Source organism: Phyllobates terribilis, unplaced genomic scaffold (assembly GCF_046119375.1).
Source record: "Phyllobates terribilis strain yellow unplaced genomic scaffold, ASM4611937v1 Scaffold_1__5_contigs__length_1240528914, whole genome shotgun sequence".
Classification (NCBI taxonomy): Eukaryota; Metazoa; Chordata; class Amphibia; order Anura; family Dendrobatidae; genus Phyllobates; species Phyllobates terribilis.
Window position 1 is genome coordinate 219504257 of NW_027362761.1, and position 18991 is coordinate 219523247.

The window sequence follows — 18991 nt, forward strand, 5'->3', positions numbered from 1 at the left end:
TGTATAGCAGACCCTCTCCATTCTATTGGGAATTTGTCGTACTTGCTATTGTGGCACTGCTCTATGTGTCTTTAACTACTTAGTGGGGTTTTTCCTAAATTTGGTCAGCCATTGGACTCACTGCATACCCTAAAACTGTATAACAGACTCTCTCCTTTCTAAAGGGAATTTGTCGCTACTGAGGCCCTGCTCTGTGTCCATGAATTCTTAGTGGGGTTTTTCCAAAAATTGATCAGCCGTTGGACTCACTGTATACCCTATAACTGTATAGCAGGCTCTCTCCTTTCTAATGGGAATTTGTCGTTACTGTGGCCCTGCTCTATGTGTTTTTAATTTCTTAGTGGGGTTTTATCCTAAATTTGGTTAGCCTTTGGACTCACTGCATACCCTATAACTATATAGCAGACTCTCTCCTTTCTAAAGGGAATTTGTCGTTAATGTGGCCCTGTCTTTAAATTCTTAGTGGAGTTATTCCTAAAATTGGTCAGCCGTTGGACTCACTGCATACCCTATAACTGTATGGCAGAACATCTCCTTTCTAATATGAACATGTTATACTTGTTACTGTGGCCCTGCTCTATGTGTCTATAAATTCTTAGTGAGTTTTTTCCTAAATTTGCTCATCCATTGGACAAACTGCATTCCCTATAACTGTATAGCAGACTCCCTCCTTTCTAATGGGAATTTGTCGTTACTGTGGCCCTGCTCTATGTGTCCTTAAGTTCTTAGTGGGGTTTTTCCTAAATTTGGTTAGCCGTTGGACTCACTGCATACCCTAAAACGTTATAGCAGACCCTCTCCTTTCTAAAGTTAATTTGTTATTACTGTGGCCCTGTTCTATGTGTCTTTAAATTCTTAGTGGGGTTTTTCCTAAAATTGGTCAGCCGTTGAACTCACTGAATACCCTATAACTGTATAGCAGACACTCTCCATTCTAATAAAAACAAGTCGTATTTGTTACTGTGGCCCTGCTCTACTTATTTAACCTTTTAGTGGGGTTTTTCCTAAATTTCATCAGCCGTTGGACTCACTGCATGCCCTATAACTCTATAGCATGCTCTCTCCTTTCTAATGGGAATTTGTCGTTACTGTGGCCCTGCTCTATGTGTCTTTAATTTCTTAGTGGGGTTTTTCCTAAATTTGGTCAGCCGTTGGACTCACTGCATACCCTATAACTGTATAGCATGCTCTCTCCTTTCTAATGGGAATTTTTCATTACTGTGGCCCTGCTCTATGTGTCTTTAACCCCTTTACCCCCGAGGGTGGTTAGCACGTTAATGACCAGGCCAATTTTTACAATTCTGACCACTGTCACTTTATGAGGTAATTACTCTGGAATGCTTCAACGGATCCCCCTGATTCTGAGATTGTTTTTTCGTGACATATTGTAATTCATGATTGTCATAAAATTTCTTCGATATCACTTGCGTTTTTGTGAAAAAACGGAAATTTGGCAAAAATTTTGCAATTTTCAAAATTTTAACTTTTATGCCCTTAAATCAGAGAGATGTGTCACACAAAATACTTAATAAATAACATTTCCCACGTGTTTACTTTACATCAGCACAATTTTGGAACTAAAATTTTTTTTTGTTAGGGAGCTATAAGGATTAAAAGTTTACCAGCGATTTCTCATTTTTCCAACAAAATTTACAAAACCATTTTTTTAGGGACCACATCACATTTGAAGTCACTTTGAGAGGTCTTTATGACAGAAAATACCCAAAAGTGACACCATTCTAAAAACTGCACCCCTCAAGGTGCTCAACACCACATTCAAGAACTTTATTAACCCTTCAGGTGCTTCACAGGAATTTTTGGAATGTGGAAGAAAAAAATGAACATTTAATTTTTTTCACAAAAATGTTACGTTAGACCCAATTTTTTAAAATTTTATCAGGGGTAACAAGAAAAAATGGACCCCAAAATTTGTTCTGCAATTTCCCCTGGGCACGCAGATACCCCATATGTGGGGAAAAAACACTGTTTGGGCGCACGGCAGGGCTCGGAAGGGAAGGAGCGCCATTTGACTTTTTGATTGTAAAATTTGCTTGAATAATTAGCGGACGCCATGTTGCATTTGGAGAGCCTCTGATGTGTCTAAACAGTGGAAACCCCCCACAAGTGACCCCATTTTGGAAACTATACCCCCCAAGGCACCTATCTAGATGCATAGTGAGCAATTGGATCCCCCAGGTGCTTCACAAATTGATTTTGTGAAGCACCTGGGGGTTCCAAGTGCTCACTATGCATCTAGATAGGTGCCTTGGGGGGGTCTAGTTTCCAAAATGGGGTCACTTGTGGGGGAGCTCCAATGTTTAGGCACGCAGGGGCTCTCCAAACGCAACATGGTGTCCGCTAACAATTTGAGCCGATTTTCCATTCAATTTGTTAGCGGACACCATGTCGCGTTTGGAGAGTCCCTGATGTGCCTAAACAGTGTAAACCCCCCACAAGTGACCCCATTTTAGAAACTAGACCCCTCAAGGATTTTATCAAGATGTATAGTGAACATTTTGAACCCAGAGGTACGACACAGAAATTGAAAACATTAGGTCATGATATTGAATAAGTTGTCATTAGTCTAGAGCGCAAGTGCTCGCTACTTGAGTTTGCATCGGGTACTCAGATATGCACCATGTTCTGCGTGTGCTCGAGTGACATGCTCGAGTCCCTGCCCCGCATGTTTCACGGTTATTAGACACCCAAAAAAAAACATGCGGGGATCGCTCGTGCATGGCAGGCAATCCCCGCAAAGTTTTTTTGGCCGCGAAGCATATGGGGCGGAGACTCGAGCATGTCACTCAAATACCCACGATACTCAGTGCATACCCGAGCACCCGATGCAAACTCAAGTAGTAAGCACTTGCGCTCAATACTAGTCACTATATCGTCATCTTTTTTTCTTACTTTTGAAAAAAATGCCAACCCCATCACAACCCTAACCCCAACCCCAGCCCTGACCCTAGCCCAACCCTAACCCTAGCACAACCCTAACCAGAGAGTTTATTTTTTACGCCGTTCCTAGTGCAGTATAAATGATTAGACGACTTTATTCTTCGGGTCGGTGCGACTACAGCGATACCAGAATCATATGGGGTTTTTATGATAAACAGCTGTCACACACTAAAAGACGCATTTTTTGTAAAATCTAGTTTTTGCATTGCTATATTTTGAGATCTATAATTTTTCCAGATTTTGGCAGACAGAGTCATATGACAGCTTGCTTTTTGCGGGATGAGTTGACGTTTGTATTGGTGCAATTTTCAGGCACTTGACATTTTTTGATCGCTTTCTATTCAGATTTTTGGGAGGCAGAATAAACAAAAACCAACAATTCAGGAATTGTTTTTTTTTTTTTTTTTTCTGTTCTGTTCCGCGTGTGGTAAAATTGATAAGGCAGCTTTATTCTTTGGGTCAGTACATTTACAGCGGTACCACATTTATATCGGTTTTCTATGTTTTGCACTTTTACATAATAAAAGCAATTTTATAGAAAAAATTATTTTTTAGCATCGCTTTATTCTGAGAACTGTAACTTTTTTATTTTTCGGCAGATGGAGCTGTATGGCGGCTTGTTTTTTGCAGGGCCGAGATGTTGTTTTCAGCGGTACTGTTTTTATTTATGTTCATATTTTTGATCACGTGTTATTCCATTTTTTGTTTGGTGGTATGGTGATAAAGCATTGTTTTTTGCTTCGTGTTTTATTTCTTTTTTTTACCGTGTTCACTGAAGGGGTTAACTAGTGGGACAATTTTATAGGTCAGGTCGTTCCGGACGCGGCGATACAAAATATGTATACTTTTATTGTTTTTTTTTCGTAATAATATTTATTGATGGGTACATTATATTTTTATTTTTGGTGGATTATTATTATTTTTTTTATATATTTTTACAATTTTTTTTTTTTTTCCACTTTAGGACAGTTTTTTTACTTTTTTACTTTGTCCCACTATGGGACTTTCACTTTTTTTTTCTCTGATCGCCTGCATGGCACAGGAATGGAGCACCATCCCTGTGCCATGCAGGCTGTCAGAGCTGGACAGGGAGAAGATAGTTTGGAAATGCACTGCACATGTCCAAAAAATCTTCCTGCTGTCTGGTGACCCGGATGTTGTCATGACGACATCGGGTCGTCATTGCAACATCCAGGAAGCCGCGGCAGACAGCGCTGGAGGCTGGAAGAGGAGGTGAGTACACCGATCACCTCCCCTTAGCCACTGCAATGCTGCGATAGCCTTCGATCGCAGCATTGCGGGGGTTAATGTGCCGGGAGCGGTGCGCTCCCTGCACATAGTACCGGGTGTCAGCTGTGACAATCAGCTGACACCCAGCGGGGATCGCGCCCGCACAGCCTGTGTGCGGGTAAAATCGCCAGGGCATATTAATACGTATCTTGTCCATAAGTCCCCGGGCACAGATACGTACTAATACGCCCTATGTCGTAAAGAAGTTAAATTCTTAGTGGGGTTATTCCTAAAATTGGTCAGCCGTTGGACTCACTGCATACCCTATAACTGTATTTGACACATACATCGGATATGAAGGCTTATTCCTGTGGCCTTCAGCTAAAACAGACGGTGGAATGACATTTAAAATGATGAGAAGGAGGTACAAAAGCGTGGAGGACAGCTTTACACATGTATTTGAGAACTCTGCGCATAACGAGAGAACAACAATCGATTTCTTGGTTACATTTCTTGAGAATCCAAGTGTTTTTCGTTAATTACTTCATCCAAACGAATTACTCCACCGCCCATCAAGGCAAACGCGGGATACATTTTTCCGATGCAGTCCGCTGCTCTTTCATACAGACATTTCATGTTGGTGGCATTGTAGAACCCCACTTTTCCCTTTTCATAGTCCAGACAAACCCCTATTCGGACAGGCAGAGGGAGAATGCGCTCCCCATAAGTGGTGGAAACATTAGACGCTTTGGGGATAAAGAGCTTTCTCATGCCTATTGTAGCCTAGGTGAAAGGCTGGGATGAGTCAAAGGCAACATCTTCACTGCCACTGTCGTGACCACTATCCTGATCATATCTGGGACTACTAATGTCACAAGGGTTTTGGAGCCATTCTTGCAGCTTGATATCCGACGCAACTCCAACTTTCACCATGTATGAGTAAGGCTCGACTGAGAAGGCCCAAAAATGCTTGCCCTTAGTGATGCCAGCATCGCCAATAATGTAGTAAAGGCACATGTAACACCCTACTTGAACACGTTCAGCTCCGAGTAGTAGGGGACGACCGGCGAAACTTTCCACGTTGTTCCTTCTGTCGTTAAGCATCAGGTGCTCCTTGTTAAAGCCACATTTATCATCAAACAGAAAGCTGAACACTGGAGCAGGTGGTGTCTGGAGAACGACTACTTTGCTGTGGGTGCTGCACATGGAGCCCCTAAGGCCCTGCATCCGGAAGCAGTAGGAGCTGTTTAGGTCCAGATCAGAGATGACTTTACTTGTACTTGTTGCTTCAATTTCATTCAATGAAGGATCTTGATTTTTATCAAGTTTGCGGTACTCTAGAATATAGCCATCTGTGAAGCCGGAGTCGTTACGCTGATTCCAGCAGATCTTTGCGTTGTTGTACACTCTGCTCTCATCCGTATTGATCTGTGGCACCTCTAGAGCTTTGGAGAAAGACAAGTCATTCAATAAACCTTCTTCCTTAGAAATATCAACCAAATAGTCTTCAAAGCTGGAACCTGCAGCTGGGCGGAAAGTTTTCAAAGATTCTGAAGCTTTCTGAATTCTGGTTTGGAGCGGCTTTGCAGTTTGAACAAAGCAGGAGTGATCAGTCTCCTTCAAGACATCTTGTGCATATCCCACCACCCCATTATTCTCCAGGAGGCCCTGATATTCCTCCAGCTGACTGTAGTTTCTCTAATCTAGAGGTCTGGGAACGCTTTATAGACTGCAGCACAAAAGCTTTCCTATCTTCCAAAATATTAAATAGTTTCTCAAAGTTGTAGGTAGCCTCTTCTATGGCTTGATCTCCATTGCTCTCAGTTCTTCTGATTAAAATCTCCAGTTCTGTTATCTGGGTCTTCACTTGACTCTCTTTGCTGATAAGATAACTGATGCCCTTGCTAAGCTTCTCCTCCAGCGTTTTGTAGGCGTTGCTCATGGTGGTCACTCTGTGGTTTGCATGTGATCCTGAGAGTTTACACAAATGACAAACCGGTCTTCTGCAGATTTCACAATACATGTCCACCTTCTCCGACTCGTGATCAGGACACATGAGCACTTTAGGTCTGAAGTTTGTTGTAGGTGCACCATATTCATGCTGGGCTTTGATGGTCCCCCAGGGATGGTTGATCTTGAAGCATTCATTGCAGAAGCTGGCGCGGCAATGAGAAAGCTCTTTATCCCAAAAGCGTCTAATGTTTCCACCACTTATGGGGAGCGCATTCTCCCTCTGCCTGTCCGAATAGGGGTTTGTCTGAACTATGAAAAGGGAAAAGTGGGGTTCTACAATGCCACCAACATGAAATGTCTGTATGAAAGAGCAGTGCACTGCATCGGAACAATGTATCCCGCGTTTGCCTTGATGGGCGGTGGAGCAATTCGTTTGGAGGAAGTAATTACTGAAAAACACTTGGATTATTCTCAAGAAATGTAACCAAGAAATCGATTGTTGTTCTCTCGTTATGCGCAGAGTTCTCAAATACATGTGTAAAGCTGTCCTCCATGCTTTTGCACCTCCTTCTCGTCATTTTAAATGTCATTCCACCGTCTGTTTTAGCTGAAGGCCACAGAAATAAGCCTTCATATCCGATGTATGTGTCTGAACGTCTGTCCCTTAAAATGACTCTCCTTTTAAAGGGCTTTTTTTATTTTTTATTTTTAAGAATGAAATATCAGATTTTATTGTCTAGAATCGTTAAATTCTAGATTATTTTAGGTGTACCTATAACTGTATAGCAGAACATCTCTTTTCTAATATGAACATGTCGTACTTGTTATTGTGGCCCTGCTCTTTGTGTCTTTAAGTTCTTAGTAGGGTTTTTCCTAAATTTGGTCAGCCGTTGGACTCACTGTATACCCTATAACTGTATAGCAGACTCTCTCCTTTCTAATGGGAATTTGTTGTTACTGTGGCCTTGCTCTATGTGTCTTTAACTTCTTAGTGGGGTTTTTCCTAAAATTGGTCAGCTGTTGGACTCACTGCATACCCTATAACTATATAGCAGACCCTCTTGTTTCTATTGGGAATTTGTTGTACTTGCTACTCTGGCCCTGCTCTATGTGTCTTTAAATTCTTAGTGGGGTCTTTCCTAAATTTGGTCAGCCGTTGGACTCACTGCATACCCTATAACTGTAAAGCAGACCCTTTCCTTTCTAGTGGGATTTTGTCGCTACTGTGGCTCTGCTATATGTTTTTTTAACTTCTTAGTGGGGTTTTTCCTAAATTTGGTTAGCCGTTGGACTCACTGCATACCCTATAATTGTATAGCAGACTCTCTCCTTTCTAAAGTGAATTTGTCGTTACTCTGGCCCTGCTCTATGTGTCTTTAAATTCGTCGTGGGGTTTTTCTTAAATTTGGTCAGCCTTTATGCTCACTGCATACCCCATAACTGTATAGCAGACTCTCTCCTTTCTATTGGGAATGTGTCATTACTGTGGCTCTGCTCTTTGTGTCTCTAGTTTCTTAGTGTGGTCTTTCCTAAATTTGGTCAGCCGTTGGACTCACTGCAAACCCTATAACTGTTTCGCAGACTCTCTCCTTTCTAATGGGAATTTGTCGTTACAGTGGCCCTGCTCTATGTGTCTTTAAATTCTTGGTGGGGTCTTTCCTAAATTTGGATAGCCGTTGGACTCACTGCATACCCTATAACTGTATAGCAGACTCTCTCCTTTCTAATGGGAATTTGTCGTTACAGTGGCCCTGCTCTATGTATCTTTAAATTCTTAGAGGGGTTTTTCCTACATTCGGACAGCCGTTAGACTCACTGCATACCCTTTAATTGTATGGAAGACTCTTTCCTTTCTAATGGGAATCTGTCGTTACTGTGGCCCTGCTCTATGTGTATTTAAATTCTTAGTGTTCTTTATCCTAAATTTCGTCAGCCGTTGGACTCACTCCCTACCCTATAACTGTATAGCAGAATGTCTCCTTTCTAATAGGAATTTGTCATTACTGTGGCCCTACACTACGTGTCTTTAAATTCATAGTGGGGTTTTTCCAAAAATTGGTCAGCCGTTGGACTCACTGCATACCTTATAACTATATAGCAGACCCTCTCCTTTCTAATGGGAATTTGTCGTTACTGTGGCCGTGCTCTGTGTCTTTACATTCTTAGTGGGGTTTTTACTAAATTTGGTCAGCCTTTGGACTCACTGCATACCCTATAAGTATATAGCAGACCCTCTCCTTTCTAATGGGAATATGTCGAACTTGTTACAGTGGACCTGCTGTATGTGTCTTTCAATTCTTAATGGGGTTTTTCCTAAATTTGGTCAGCCGTTGGACTCACTGCATACCCTATAACTGTATAGCAGACTCTCTCCTTTCTAATGGGAATTTGTTGTTACTGTGGCCCTGCACTATGTGTCTTTATATTCTTAGTGGGGTTTTTACTAAATTTGGTCAGCCTTTGGACTCACTGCATACCCTATAACTGTATAGCAGACTCTTTCCTTTCTAATGGGAATGTGTCAATACTGTGGCCCTGTTCTATATGTCTTTAAATTCTTAGTGGGGTTTTTACTAAATTTGGTCAGCCATTGGACTCACTGCATACCCTTTACCTGTATAGCAAACTCTCTCCTTTTTAAAGGGAATTTGTCATTACTGTGGCCCTGTTCTATGTGTCCATAAATTCTTAGTGGGGTTATTCCAAATATTGGTCAGCCGTTGGACTCACTGCATACCCTATAACTGTATAGCAGAACATCTCCTTTCTAATATGAACATGTTATACTTGTTACTGTGGCCCTGCTCTATGTGTCTTTAAATTCTTAGTGAGATTTTTCCTAAATTTGCTCAGCCTTTGGACAAACTGCATTCCCTATAACTGTATAGCAGACTCTCTACTTTCTAATGGGAATTTGTCATTACTGTGGCCCTGCTCTATGTGTCTTTAACCCCTTTACCCCCGAGGGTGGTTTGCACGTTAATGACCAGGCCAATTTTTACAATTCTGACCACTGTCACTTTATGAGGTAATTACTCTGGAACGCTTCAACGGATCCCCCTGATTCTGAGACTGTTTTTTCGTGACATATTGTACTTCATGATTGTCATAAAATTTCTTCGATATCACTTGCGTTTATTTGTGAAAAAACGGAAATTTGGCAAAAATTTTGCAATTTTCAAAATTTGAACTTTTATGCCCTTAAATCAGAGAGATGTGTCACACAAAATACTTAATAAATAACATTTCCCACGTGTTTACTTTACATCAGCACAATTTTGGAACTAAAATTTTTTTTTGTTAGGGAGCTATAAGGATTAAAAGTTTACCAGCGATTTCTCATTTTTCCAACAAAATTTACAAAACCATTTTTTTAGGGACCACATCACATTTGAAGTCACTTTGAGAGGTCTTTATGACAGAAAATACCCAAAAGTGACACCATTCTAAAAACTGCACCCCTCAAGGTGCTCAACACCACATTCAAGAGAACTTTATTAACCCTTCAGGTGCTTCACAGGAATTTTTGGAATGTGGAAGAAAAAAATGAACATTTAATTTTTTTCACAAAAATGTTATGTTAGACCCAATTTTTTTTATTTTTGCAGGGGTAGCAAGAAAAAATGGACCCCAAAATTTGTTGTGCAATTTCCCCTGGGCATGCAGATACCCCATATGTGGGGAAAAACCACTGTTTGGGCGCACGACAGGGCTTGGAAGGGAAGGAGCGCCATTTGACTTTTTGATTGTAAAATTTGCTTGCATAATTAGCGGACGCCATGTTGCGTTTGGAGAGCCTCTGATGTGCCTAAAAAGTGGAAACCCCCCACAAGTGACCCCATTTTGGAAACTAGACCCCTCAAGGATTTTATCTAGATGTATAGTGAACATTTTGAACCCAGAGGTACGACACAGAATTTGATAACATTAGGTCATCATATTGAATAAGTTGTCATTAGTCTTGAGCTCAAGTGCTCGCTACTTGAGTTTGCATCGGGTACTCAGGTATGCACCATGTACTGTGTGTGCTCGAGTGACATGCTCGAGTCCCTGCCCCGCATGTTTCACGGTTATTAGACACCCAAAAAAAAACTTGCGGGGATCGCTCGTGCATGGCAGGCAATCCCCGCCAAGTTTTTTTGGCCGCGAAGCATATAATAACATAGTTTTTAAGGTTGAAGGAAGACTAAGTCCATCTAGTTCAACCCATAGCCTAACTTGTTGATCCAGAGGAAGGCAAAAAAAAACCATGTGGCAAACACTAAGCTCCTCATTGGGGAAAAAAATTCTTTCCCGACTCCATACGACAATCAGACTAGTTCCCTGGATCAACGCCCTATCAAGGAATCTACTATTTATAACCTGTAATATTATACTTTTCAAGAAAGGCATCCATGCCCTTCTTAAATTTTAACAGTGAATCACTCATTACAACATCATGCGGCAGAGAGTTCCATAGTCTCACTGCTCTTACAGTAAAGAATCCCCGTCTGTGATTATATTTAAACCTTCTTTCCTCCAGACGTAGAAGATGCCCCCTTGTCCCCGTCTCAGAGTAAAAAGATCAGTAGAAAGGTCTTTGTACTGTCCCCTCATATACTTGTACATAGTAATAAGATCACCCCTAAGCCTTCTTTTTTCCACAGTAAATAACCCCAAGTGTAATAACCTGTCTTGGTATTGCAGACCCCCCAGTCCTCTAATAACCTTGGTCGCTCTTCTCTGCATCTGCTCTAGTTCAGCTATGTCTTTCTTATACACCGGAGACCAGAACTGTACACAGTATTCTAAGTGTGGTCGCACTAATGACTTGTATAGAGGTAAAATTATGTTCTCCTCATGAGTATCTATGCCTCTTTTAATGCATCCCATTATTTTATTTGCCTTTCCAGCAGCAGCCTGACACTGGCCACTAAACGTGAGCTTGTCGTCCACCAATACACCCAGGTCTTTTTCAGTTACAGTTTTGCCCAGTGTTTTACAATTAAGCATATAATTATACATTTTATTTCCTCTGCCCAAGTGCATTACCTTACATTTATCCCCATTAAAGCTCATTTGCCATTTATCAGCCCAAGCTTCTAGTTTACATAGATCCTCCTGTAATATAAAATTGTCCTCCTCTGTATTGATTACCCTGCAGAGTTTAGTGTCATCTGCAAATATTAAAATATTACTCTGTATGCCCCCTACAAGGTCATTAATAAATATGTTAAAAAGAAGGGGGCCCAATACTGACCCCTGTGGTACCCCACTGTTAACTGAGACCCAGTCTGAGTGTTTTCCACTAATAACCACCCTTTGTTTCCTATCACTGGGGCAGAGACTCGAGCCTGTCACTCAAATACCCACGATACTCAGTGCATACCCGAGCACCCGATGCAAACTCAAGTAGTCAGCACTTGCGCTCAACACTAGTCGCCATATCGTCATCTTTTTTTTCTAACTTTTGAAAAAAATCCCAACCCCATTACAACCCTAACCCCAACCCTAACCCTAGCACAACCCTAACCAGAGAGTTTATTTTTTACGCCGTTCCTAGTGCAGTATAAATGATTAGACGACTTTATTCTTCGGGTCGGTGCGACTACAGCGATACCAAAATCATATGGGGTTTTTATAATAGACAGCTGTCACACACTAAAAGACGCATTTTTTGTAAAATCTAGTTTTTGCATCGCCATATTTTGAGAGCTATAATTTTTCCAGATTTTGGCAGACAGAGTCATATGACGGCTTGTTTTTTGCGGGATGAGTTGACATTTTTATTGGTGCCATTTTCAGGCACGTGACATTTTTTGATCGCTTTCTATTCAGATTTTTGGGAGGCAGAATAAACAAAAACCAACAATTCAGGAATTGTTTTTTTTTTTTTTATTCTGTACCGCATGTGGTAAAATTGATAAGGCAGCTTTATTCTTTGGGTCAGTACGTTTACAGCGGTACCACATTTATATCGTTTTTCTATGTTTTGCACTTTTACATAATAAAAGCAATTTTATAGAAAAAATTATTTCTTAGCATCGCTTTATTCTGAGAACTGTAACTTTTTTATTTTTCGGCTGATGGAGCTGTATGGCGGCTTGTTTTTTGCGGGACGAGATGATGTTTTAAGCGGTTCTGTTTTTATTTATATTCGTATTTTTGATCGCGTGTTATTCCATTTTTTGTTTGGTGGTATGGTGATAAAGCATTGTTTTTTGCTTCGTGTTTTATTTATTTTTTTTACCGTGTTCACTGAAGGGGTTAACTAGTGGGACAATTTTATAGGTCAGGTCATTCCGGACGCGGCGATACCAAATATGTGTACTTTTATTTTTTTTTTTCATAATAATATTTATTGATGGGTACATTATATTTTTATTTTTGGTGGATTATTTTTTTGTTTATTTTTTTTTTCACTTTATGACAGTGTTTTTTACTTTTTTACTTTGTTCCACTATGGGACGTTCACTTTTTTTTCTCTGATCGCCTGCATGGCACAGGAATGGAGCACCATCCCTGTGCCATGCAGGCTGTCCGAGCTGGACAGGGAGAAGATAGTTTGGAAATTCACTGCGCATGTCCATAAAATCTTCCTGCTGTCTGGTGACCCGGATGTTGTCATGACGGCATCGGGTCTTCATTGCAACATCCAGGAAGCCGCGGCAGACAGCGCTGGAGGCTGGAAGAGGAGGTGAGTACACCAATCACCTCCCCTTAGCCACTGCAATGCTGCAATCGACTTCGATCGCAGCATTGCGGGGGTTAATGTGCCGGGAGCATTGCGCTCCCTGCACATAGTACCGGGTGTCAGCTGTGACAATCAGCTGACACCCGGCGGCGATCGCGCCCGCACAGCCTGTGTGCGGGCAAAATCGCGAGGGCATATTAATACGTATCTGGTCCATAAGTCCCAGGGCACAGATATGTTCTAATACGCCCTATGTCGTAAAGAAGTTAAATTCTTAGTGGGGTTATTCCTAAAATTGGTCAGCCATTGGACTCACTGCATACCCTATAACTGTATAGACACATACATCGAATATGAAGGCTTATTCCTGTGGCCTTCACCTAAAACAGACGGTGGAATGACATTTAAAATGATGAGAAGTAGGTGCAAAAGCGTGGAGGACAGCTTTACACATGTTTTTGAGAACTCTGTGCATAACGAGAGAACAACAATCGATTTCTTGGTTACATTTCTTGAGAATAATCCAAGTGTTTTTCGGTAATTACTTCCTCCAAACGAATTGCTCCACCGCCCATCAAGGCAAACGCGGGAAACATTGTTCCGATGCAGTCCACTGCTCTTTCATACGGACATTTCATGTTGGTGGCATTGTAGAACCCCACTTTTCCCTTTTCATAGTCCAGACAAACCCTTATTCGGACAGGTAGAGGGAGAATGCGCTCCCCATAAGTGGTGGAAACTTTAGACGCTTTGGGGATAAAGAGCTTTCTCATGCCTATTGTAGCCAAGGTGAAAGGCTGGGACGAGTCAAAGGCAACATCTTCACTGCCACTGTCGTGACCACTATCCTGATCATATCTGGGACTACCATTGTCACAAGGGTTTTGGAGCCATTCTTGCAGCTTGATATCCGACGCAACTCCAACTTTCACCATGTATGAGTAAGGCTCGACTGAGAAGGTCCAAAAATACTTGCCCTTAGTGATGCCAGCATCGCCAATAATGTAGTCAAGGCACATGTAACACCCTACTTGAACACGTTCAGCTCCGAGTAGTAGGGGACGACCGGTGAAACTTTCCACGTTGTTCCTTCTGTCGTTAAGCATAAGGTGCTCCTTGTTAAAGCCACATTTATCATCAAACAGAAAGCTTAACACTGGAGCAAGTGGTGTCTGGAGGACGATTTCTTTGCTGTGGGTGCTGCACATGGAGCCCCTAAGGCCCTGCACCCGGAAGCAGTAGGAGCTGTTTAGGTCCAGATCAGAGATGACTTTACATGTACTTGTTGCTTCAATTTCATTCCATGAAAGATCTTGATTTTTATCAAGTTTGCGGTACTCCAGAATATAGCCATCTGTGAAGCTGGAGTCGTTACGCTGATTCCAGCAGATCTTTGCGTTGTTGTACACTCTGCTCTCATCCGTATTGATCTGCAGCACCTCTAGAGCTTTGGAGAAAGACAAGTCATTCAATAAACCTTCTTCCTTAGAAATATCAACCAAATAGTGTTCAAAGCTGGAACCTGCAGCTGGGCGGAAAGTTTTCAAAGATTCTGAAGCTTTCTGAATTCTGGTTTGGAGCTTCTTTGCAGTTTGAACAAAGCAGGAGTGATCAGTCTCCTTCAAGACTTCTTGTGCATATCCCACCACCCCATTATTCTCCAGGAGGCCCTGATATTCCTCCAGCTGACTCTAGTTTCTCTAATCTAGAGGTCTGGGAATGCTTTATAGACTGCAGCACAAACGCTTTCCTATCTTCCAAAATATTAAAGTTTCCCAAAGTTGTAGGTAGCCTCTTCTACGGCTTGATCTCCATTGCTCTCAGTTCTTCTGATTAAAATCTCCAGTTCTGTTATCTGGGTCTTCACTTGACTCTCTTTGCTGATAAGATATCTGATGCCCTTGCTAAGCTTCTCCTTCAGCGTTTTGTAGGCGTTGCTCATCGTGGTCACTCTGTGGTTTGCATGTGATTCTGAGAGCTTACACAAATGACAAACCGGTCTTCTGCAGATTTCACAATACATGTCCACCTTCTCCGACTCATGATCAGGACACATGAGCAGTTTAGGTCTGAAGTTTGTTGTAGGTGCACCACATTCATGCTGGGCTTTGATGGTCCCCCAGGGATGGTTGATCTTGAAGCATTCATTGCAGAAGCTGGCGCGGCAATCCAAACAGCTCTTTGTAGATTCTTGGAATGGAGGTTTGCAAAAGTCACACATGATGGCGGTAGCAGCGCGAGTCGCCTGTCTGTAGGGTTCTACTATAGACTCCAACGTAAAGTTCCGAAAAAGGCCATTCATTCCCCGCTCTCCAAGGTCCACGTCACGTAAGCAGCCAGGACACGACAATGAAGTAATTCTAGGGGTTAAAGAATTGCGCTTCGACCCTGATCTAAGGAGTCTGTCGATCCTCTCTATGCTGGGTGACTGCATGCGGACGCTGGGGCTTCCAGGTGTTGACGTTTCGGAGCTCACATCCCTAGAGTCCTCCAGAGACATGAAGAGCAGCTCCTTCACACACTTGGTACAGATGCTGTGCTGACATGGTAAAATCAGTGGCTGTGTGTACAACTCCTTACAGGCAGGGCATAAAAGCTCACGCTCAATATTTCTGATGGTATATTGGCTGTTCCCAGCCTCCGGCACCTGCTCAGTCTCCATCCTCGGAGCGGTCACCGCGCGTCGAGCCGCAGATCCAGAAAGGGGCGGTCAGTAAATTCCAGAGCCCCGCGTTCTATGCACCGATTGTGACGTAACAGTGAGCGAGCAGCGGCCGCTGTAGTATGTAAAGCGCGGCACACGAGCGATAACCAGGACACGTCTTGCGCTCTGCGGCTCCACGCGCGGTGACTGCTCCGAGGATGGAGATTGAGCAGGTACCGGAGGCTGGGAACAGCAAAGTTACCATCAGAAATATCGAGCGTGAGCTTTTATGCCCTGCCTGTAAGGAGTTGTACACACAGCCACTGATTTTACCATGTCAGCACAGCATCTGTCACAAGTGTGTGAAGGAGCTGCTCTTCATGTCTCTGGAGGACTCCACGGATGTGAGCTCCGAAACGTCAACACCTGGAAGCCCCCGCGTCCAAGAATCTACAAAGAGCTGCTTGGATTGCAGCGCCAGCTTCTGCAATGAATGCTTCAAGATCAACCATCCCTGGGGGACCATCAAAGCCCAGCATGAATATGGTGCACCTACAACAAACTTCAGACCTAAAGTGCTCTTGTGTCCTGAACACAAGTCGGAGAAGGTAGACATGTATTGTGACATCTGCAGAAGACCGGTTTGTCATTTTTGTAAACTCTCAGGATCACATGCAAACCACAGAGTGACCACCATGAGCAACGCCTACAAAACGCTGGAGGAGAAGCTTAGCAAGGGCATCAGTTATCTTATCAGCGAAGAGAGTCAAGTGACGACCCAGATAACAGAACTGGAGATTTTAATCAGAAGAACTGAGAGCAATGGAGATAAAGCCGTAGAAGAGGCTACCTACAACTTTGAGAAACTATTTAATATTTTGGAAGATAGGAAAGCGTTTGTGCTGCAGTCTATGAAGCGTTTCCAGACCTCTAGATTAGAGAAACTACAGAGTCAGCTGGAGGAATATCAGGGCCTCCTGGAGAATAATGGGCTGGTGGGATATGCACAAGAAGTCTTGAAGGAGACTGATCACTCCTGCTTTGTTCAAACTGCAAAGCCGCTCCAAACCAGAATTCAGAAAGCTTCAGAATCTTTGAAAACTTTCCGCCCAGCTGCAGGTTCCAGCTTTGAAGACTATTTGGTTGATATTTCTAAGGAAGAAGGTTTATTGAATGACTTGTCTTTCTCCAAAGCTCTAGAGGTGCCGCAGATCAATACGGATGAGAGCAGAGTGTACAACAACGCAAAGATCTGCTGGAATCAGCGTAACGACTCCGGCTTCACAGATGGCTATATTCTGGAGTACAGCAAACTTGATAAAAATCAAGATCCTTCATGGAATGAAATTGAAGCAACAAGTACAAGTAAAGTCATCTCTTTTCTGGACCTAAACAGCTCCTACTGCTTCCGGGTGCAGGGCCTTAGGGGCTCCATGTGCAGCACCACAGCAAAGAAGTCGTCCTCCAGACACCACCTGCTCCAGTGTTCAGCTTTCTGTTTGATTATAAATGTGGCTTTAACAAGGAGCACCTGATGCTTAACGACAGAAGGAACAACGTGGAAAGTGTCGCCGGTCGTCCCCTACTACTCGGAGCTGAACGTGTTCAAGTAGGGTGTTACATGTGCCTTGACTGCATTATTGGCAATGCTGGCATCACTAAGGGCAAGCATTTTTGGGCCTTCTCGGTTGAGCCTTACTCATACATGGTGAAAGTTGGAGTTGCGTCGGATATCAAGCTGCAAGAATGGCTCCATAACCCTTGTGACATTAGTAGTCCCAGATATGGTCAGGATAGTGATCACGACAGTGGCAGTGAACATGTTGCCTTTAACTCGCCCCAGCCTTTTACCTTGGCTACAATAGGCATGAGAAAGCTCTTTATCCCCAAAGCGTCTAATGTTTCCACCACTTATGGGGAGCGCATTCTCAACTCTGCCTGTCCGAATAGGGGTTTGTCTGGACTATGAAAAGGGAAAAGTGGGGTTCTACAATGCTACCAACATGAAATGTCTGTATGAAAGAGCAGTGCACTGCATCGGAACAATGTATCCCGCGTTTGCCTTGATGGGCGGTGGAGCAAATCTTTTGGAGGAAGTAATTACTGAAAAACACTTGGATTATTCTAAAGAAATGTAACCAAGAAATCGATTGTTGTTCTCTCGTTATGCGCAGAGTTCTCAAATATATGTGTAAAGCTGTCCTCCACGCTTTTGCACCTCCTTCTCGTCATTTTAAATGTTATTCCACCGTCTGTTTTAGCTGAAGGCCACAGAAATAAGCCTTCATATCCGATGTATGTGTCTGAACGTCTGTCCCTTAAAATGACTCTCCTTTTAATAGGGCTTTTTTTTTTTTTTTTTATGATTGAAAAATCTGATTTTATTGTCTAGAATCGTTTAATTCTAGATTATTTTAGGTGTACCTATAACTGTATAGCTGAATATCTTTCTAATATGAACATGTCGTACTTGTTACTGTGGCCCTGATGTATGTGTATTTCAATTCTTAGTGGGGTTTTTCCTAAATTTGGTCAGCCGTTGGACTCACTGCATACCCTATAACTGTATAGCAGACTCTCTCCCTTCTAGTGGGAATTTGTTGTTACTGTGGCCCTGCTCTATGTGTCTTTAAATTCTTAGTGTTTTTTTTTTCCTAAATTTGGTCAGCCTTTGGACTCACTGCATACCCTATGACTGTATAGCCGACCCTCTCCTTTCTAATGGGAATTTGTCATTACTGTGTCCCTGCTCTATGTGTCTGTAAATTCTTAGTGTTTTTTTTCCTTAATTTGGTCAGCCGTTGGACGCACTGCATACCCTATAACTGTATAGCAGACTGTCTCCTTTCTGATGGGAATTTGTCATTACTATGGCCCTGCTCTATGTGTCTTTAAATTCTTAGTGTTTTTTTTTCCTTAATTTGGTCAGCCGTTGGATGCACTGCATACCCTATAACTCTATAGCAGACCCTCTCCTTTCTAATGGGAACATGTTGTACTTGTTACTGTGGCCCTGCTGTATGTGTCTTTCAATTCTTAGTGGGGTTTTCCTAAATTTGGTTAGCCGTTGGACTCATTGCATACCCTATAACTGTATAGCAGACCCTCTCCTTTCTAAAGGGAAATTGTCGTTACTGTGACCCTGCTCTACGTGTCTTTAAATTCGTAGTGCTTTTTTTCCTAAATTTGGTCAGCCGTTGGACTCACTGCATACCCTATAAATGTATAGCAGGCTCTCTCCTTTCTAATGGGAATTTGTCGTTACTATGGCCCTGCTCTATGTGTCTTTAAATTCTGCTTGGGGTTTTTCCTAAATTTGGTCAGCCGTTAGACTCACTGCATACCCTATAGCTTTATAGCAGACCATCTCCTTTCTAATGGGAGCATGTTGTTACTGTGGCCCTGCTCTACGTGTCTTTAAATTCGTAGTGCTTTTTTTCCTTAATTTGGTCAGCCATTGGATTCACTGCATACCCTATAACTGTATAGCAGACCCTCTACTTTCTAATTGTAATTTGTCTTTACTGTGGCCC

General features: G+C 42.5%; 3 pseudogenes; 1 reads left to right on the forward strand and 2 right to left on the reverse strand.

The window, feature by feature from the left end:
• Window positions 1–4692: 4692 nt before the first annotated feature.
• LOC141166418 (E3 ubiquitin-protein ligase TRIM36 pseudogene) lies at window positions 4693–6343 on the reverse strand (annotated as a pseudogene).
• A 6974-nt stretch (window positions 6344–13317) lies between these two features.
• On the reverse strand, window positions 13318–15330 carry LOC141166427 (E3 ubiquitin-protein ligase TRIM36 pseudogene; annotated as a pseudogene).
• A 346-nt stretch (window positions 15331–15676) lies between these two features.
• LOC141204307 (E3 ubiquitin-protein ligase TRIM36 pseudogene) lies at window positions 15677–17596 on the forward strand (annotated as a pseudogene).
• The last annotated feature ends 1395 nt before the right edge of the window (window positions 17597–18991 follow it).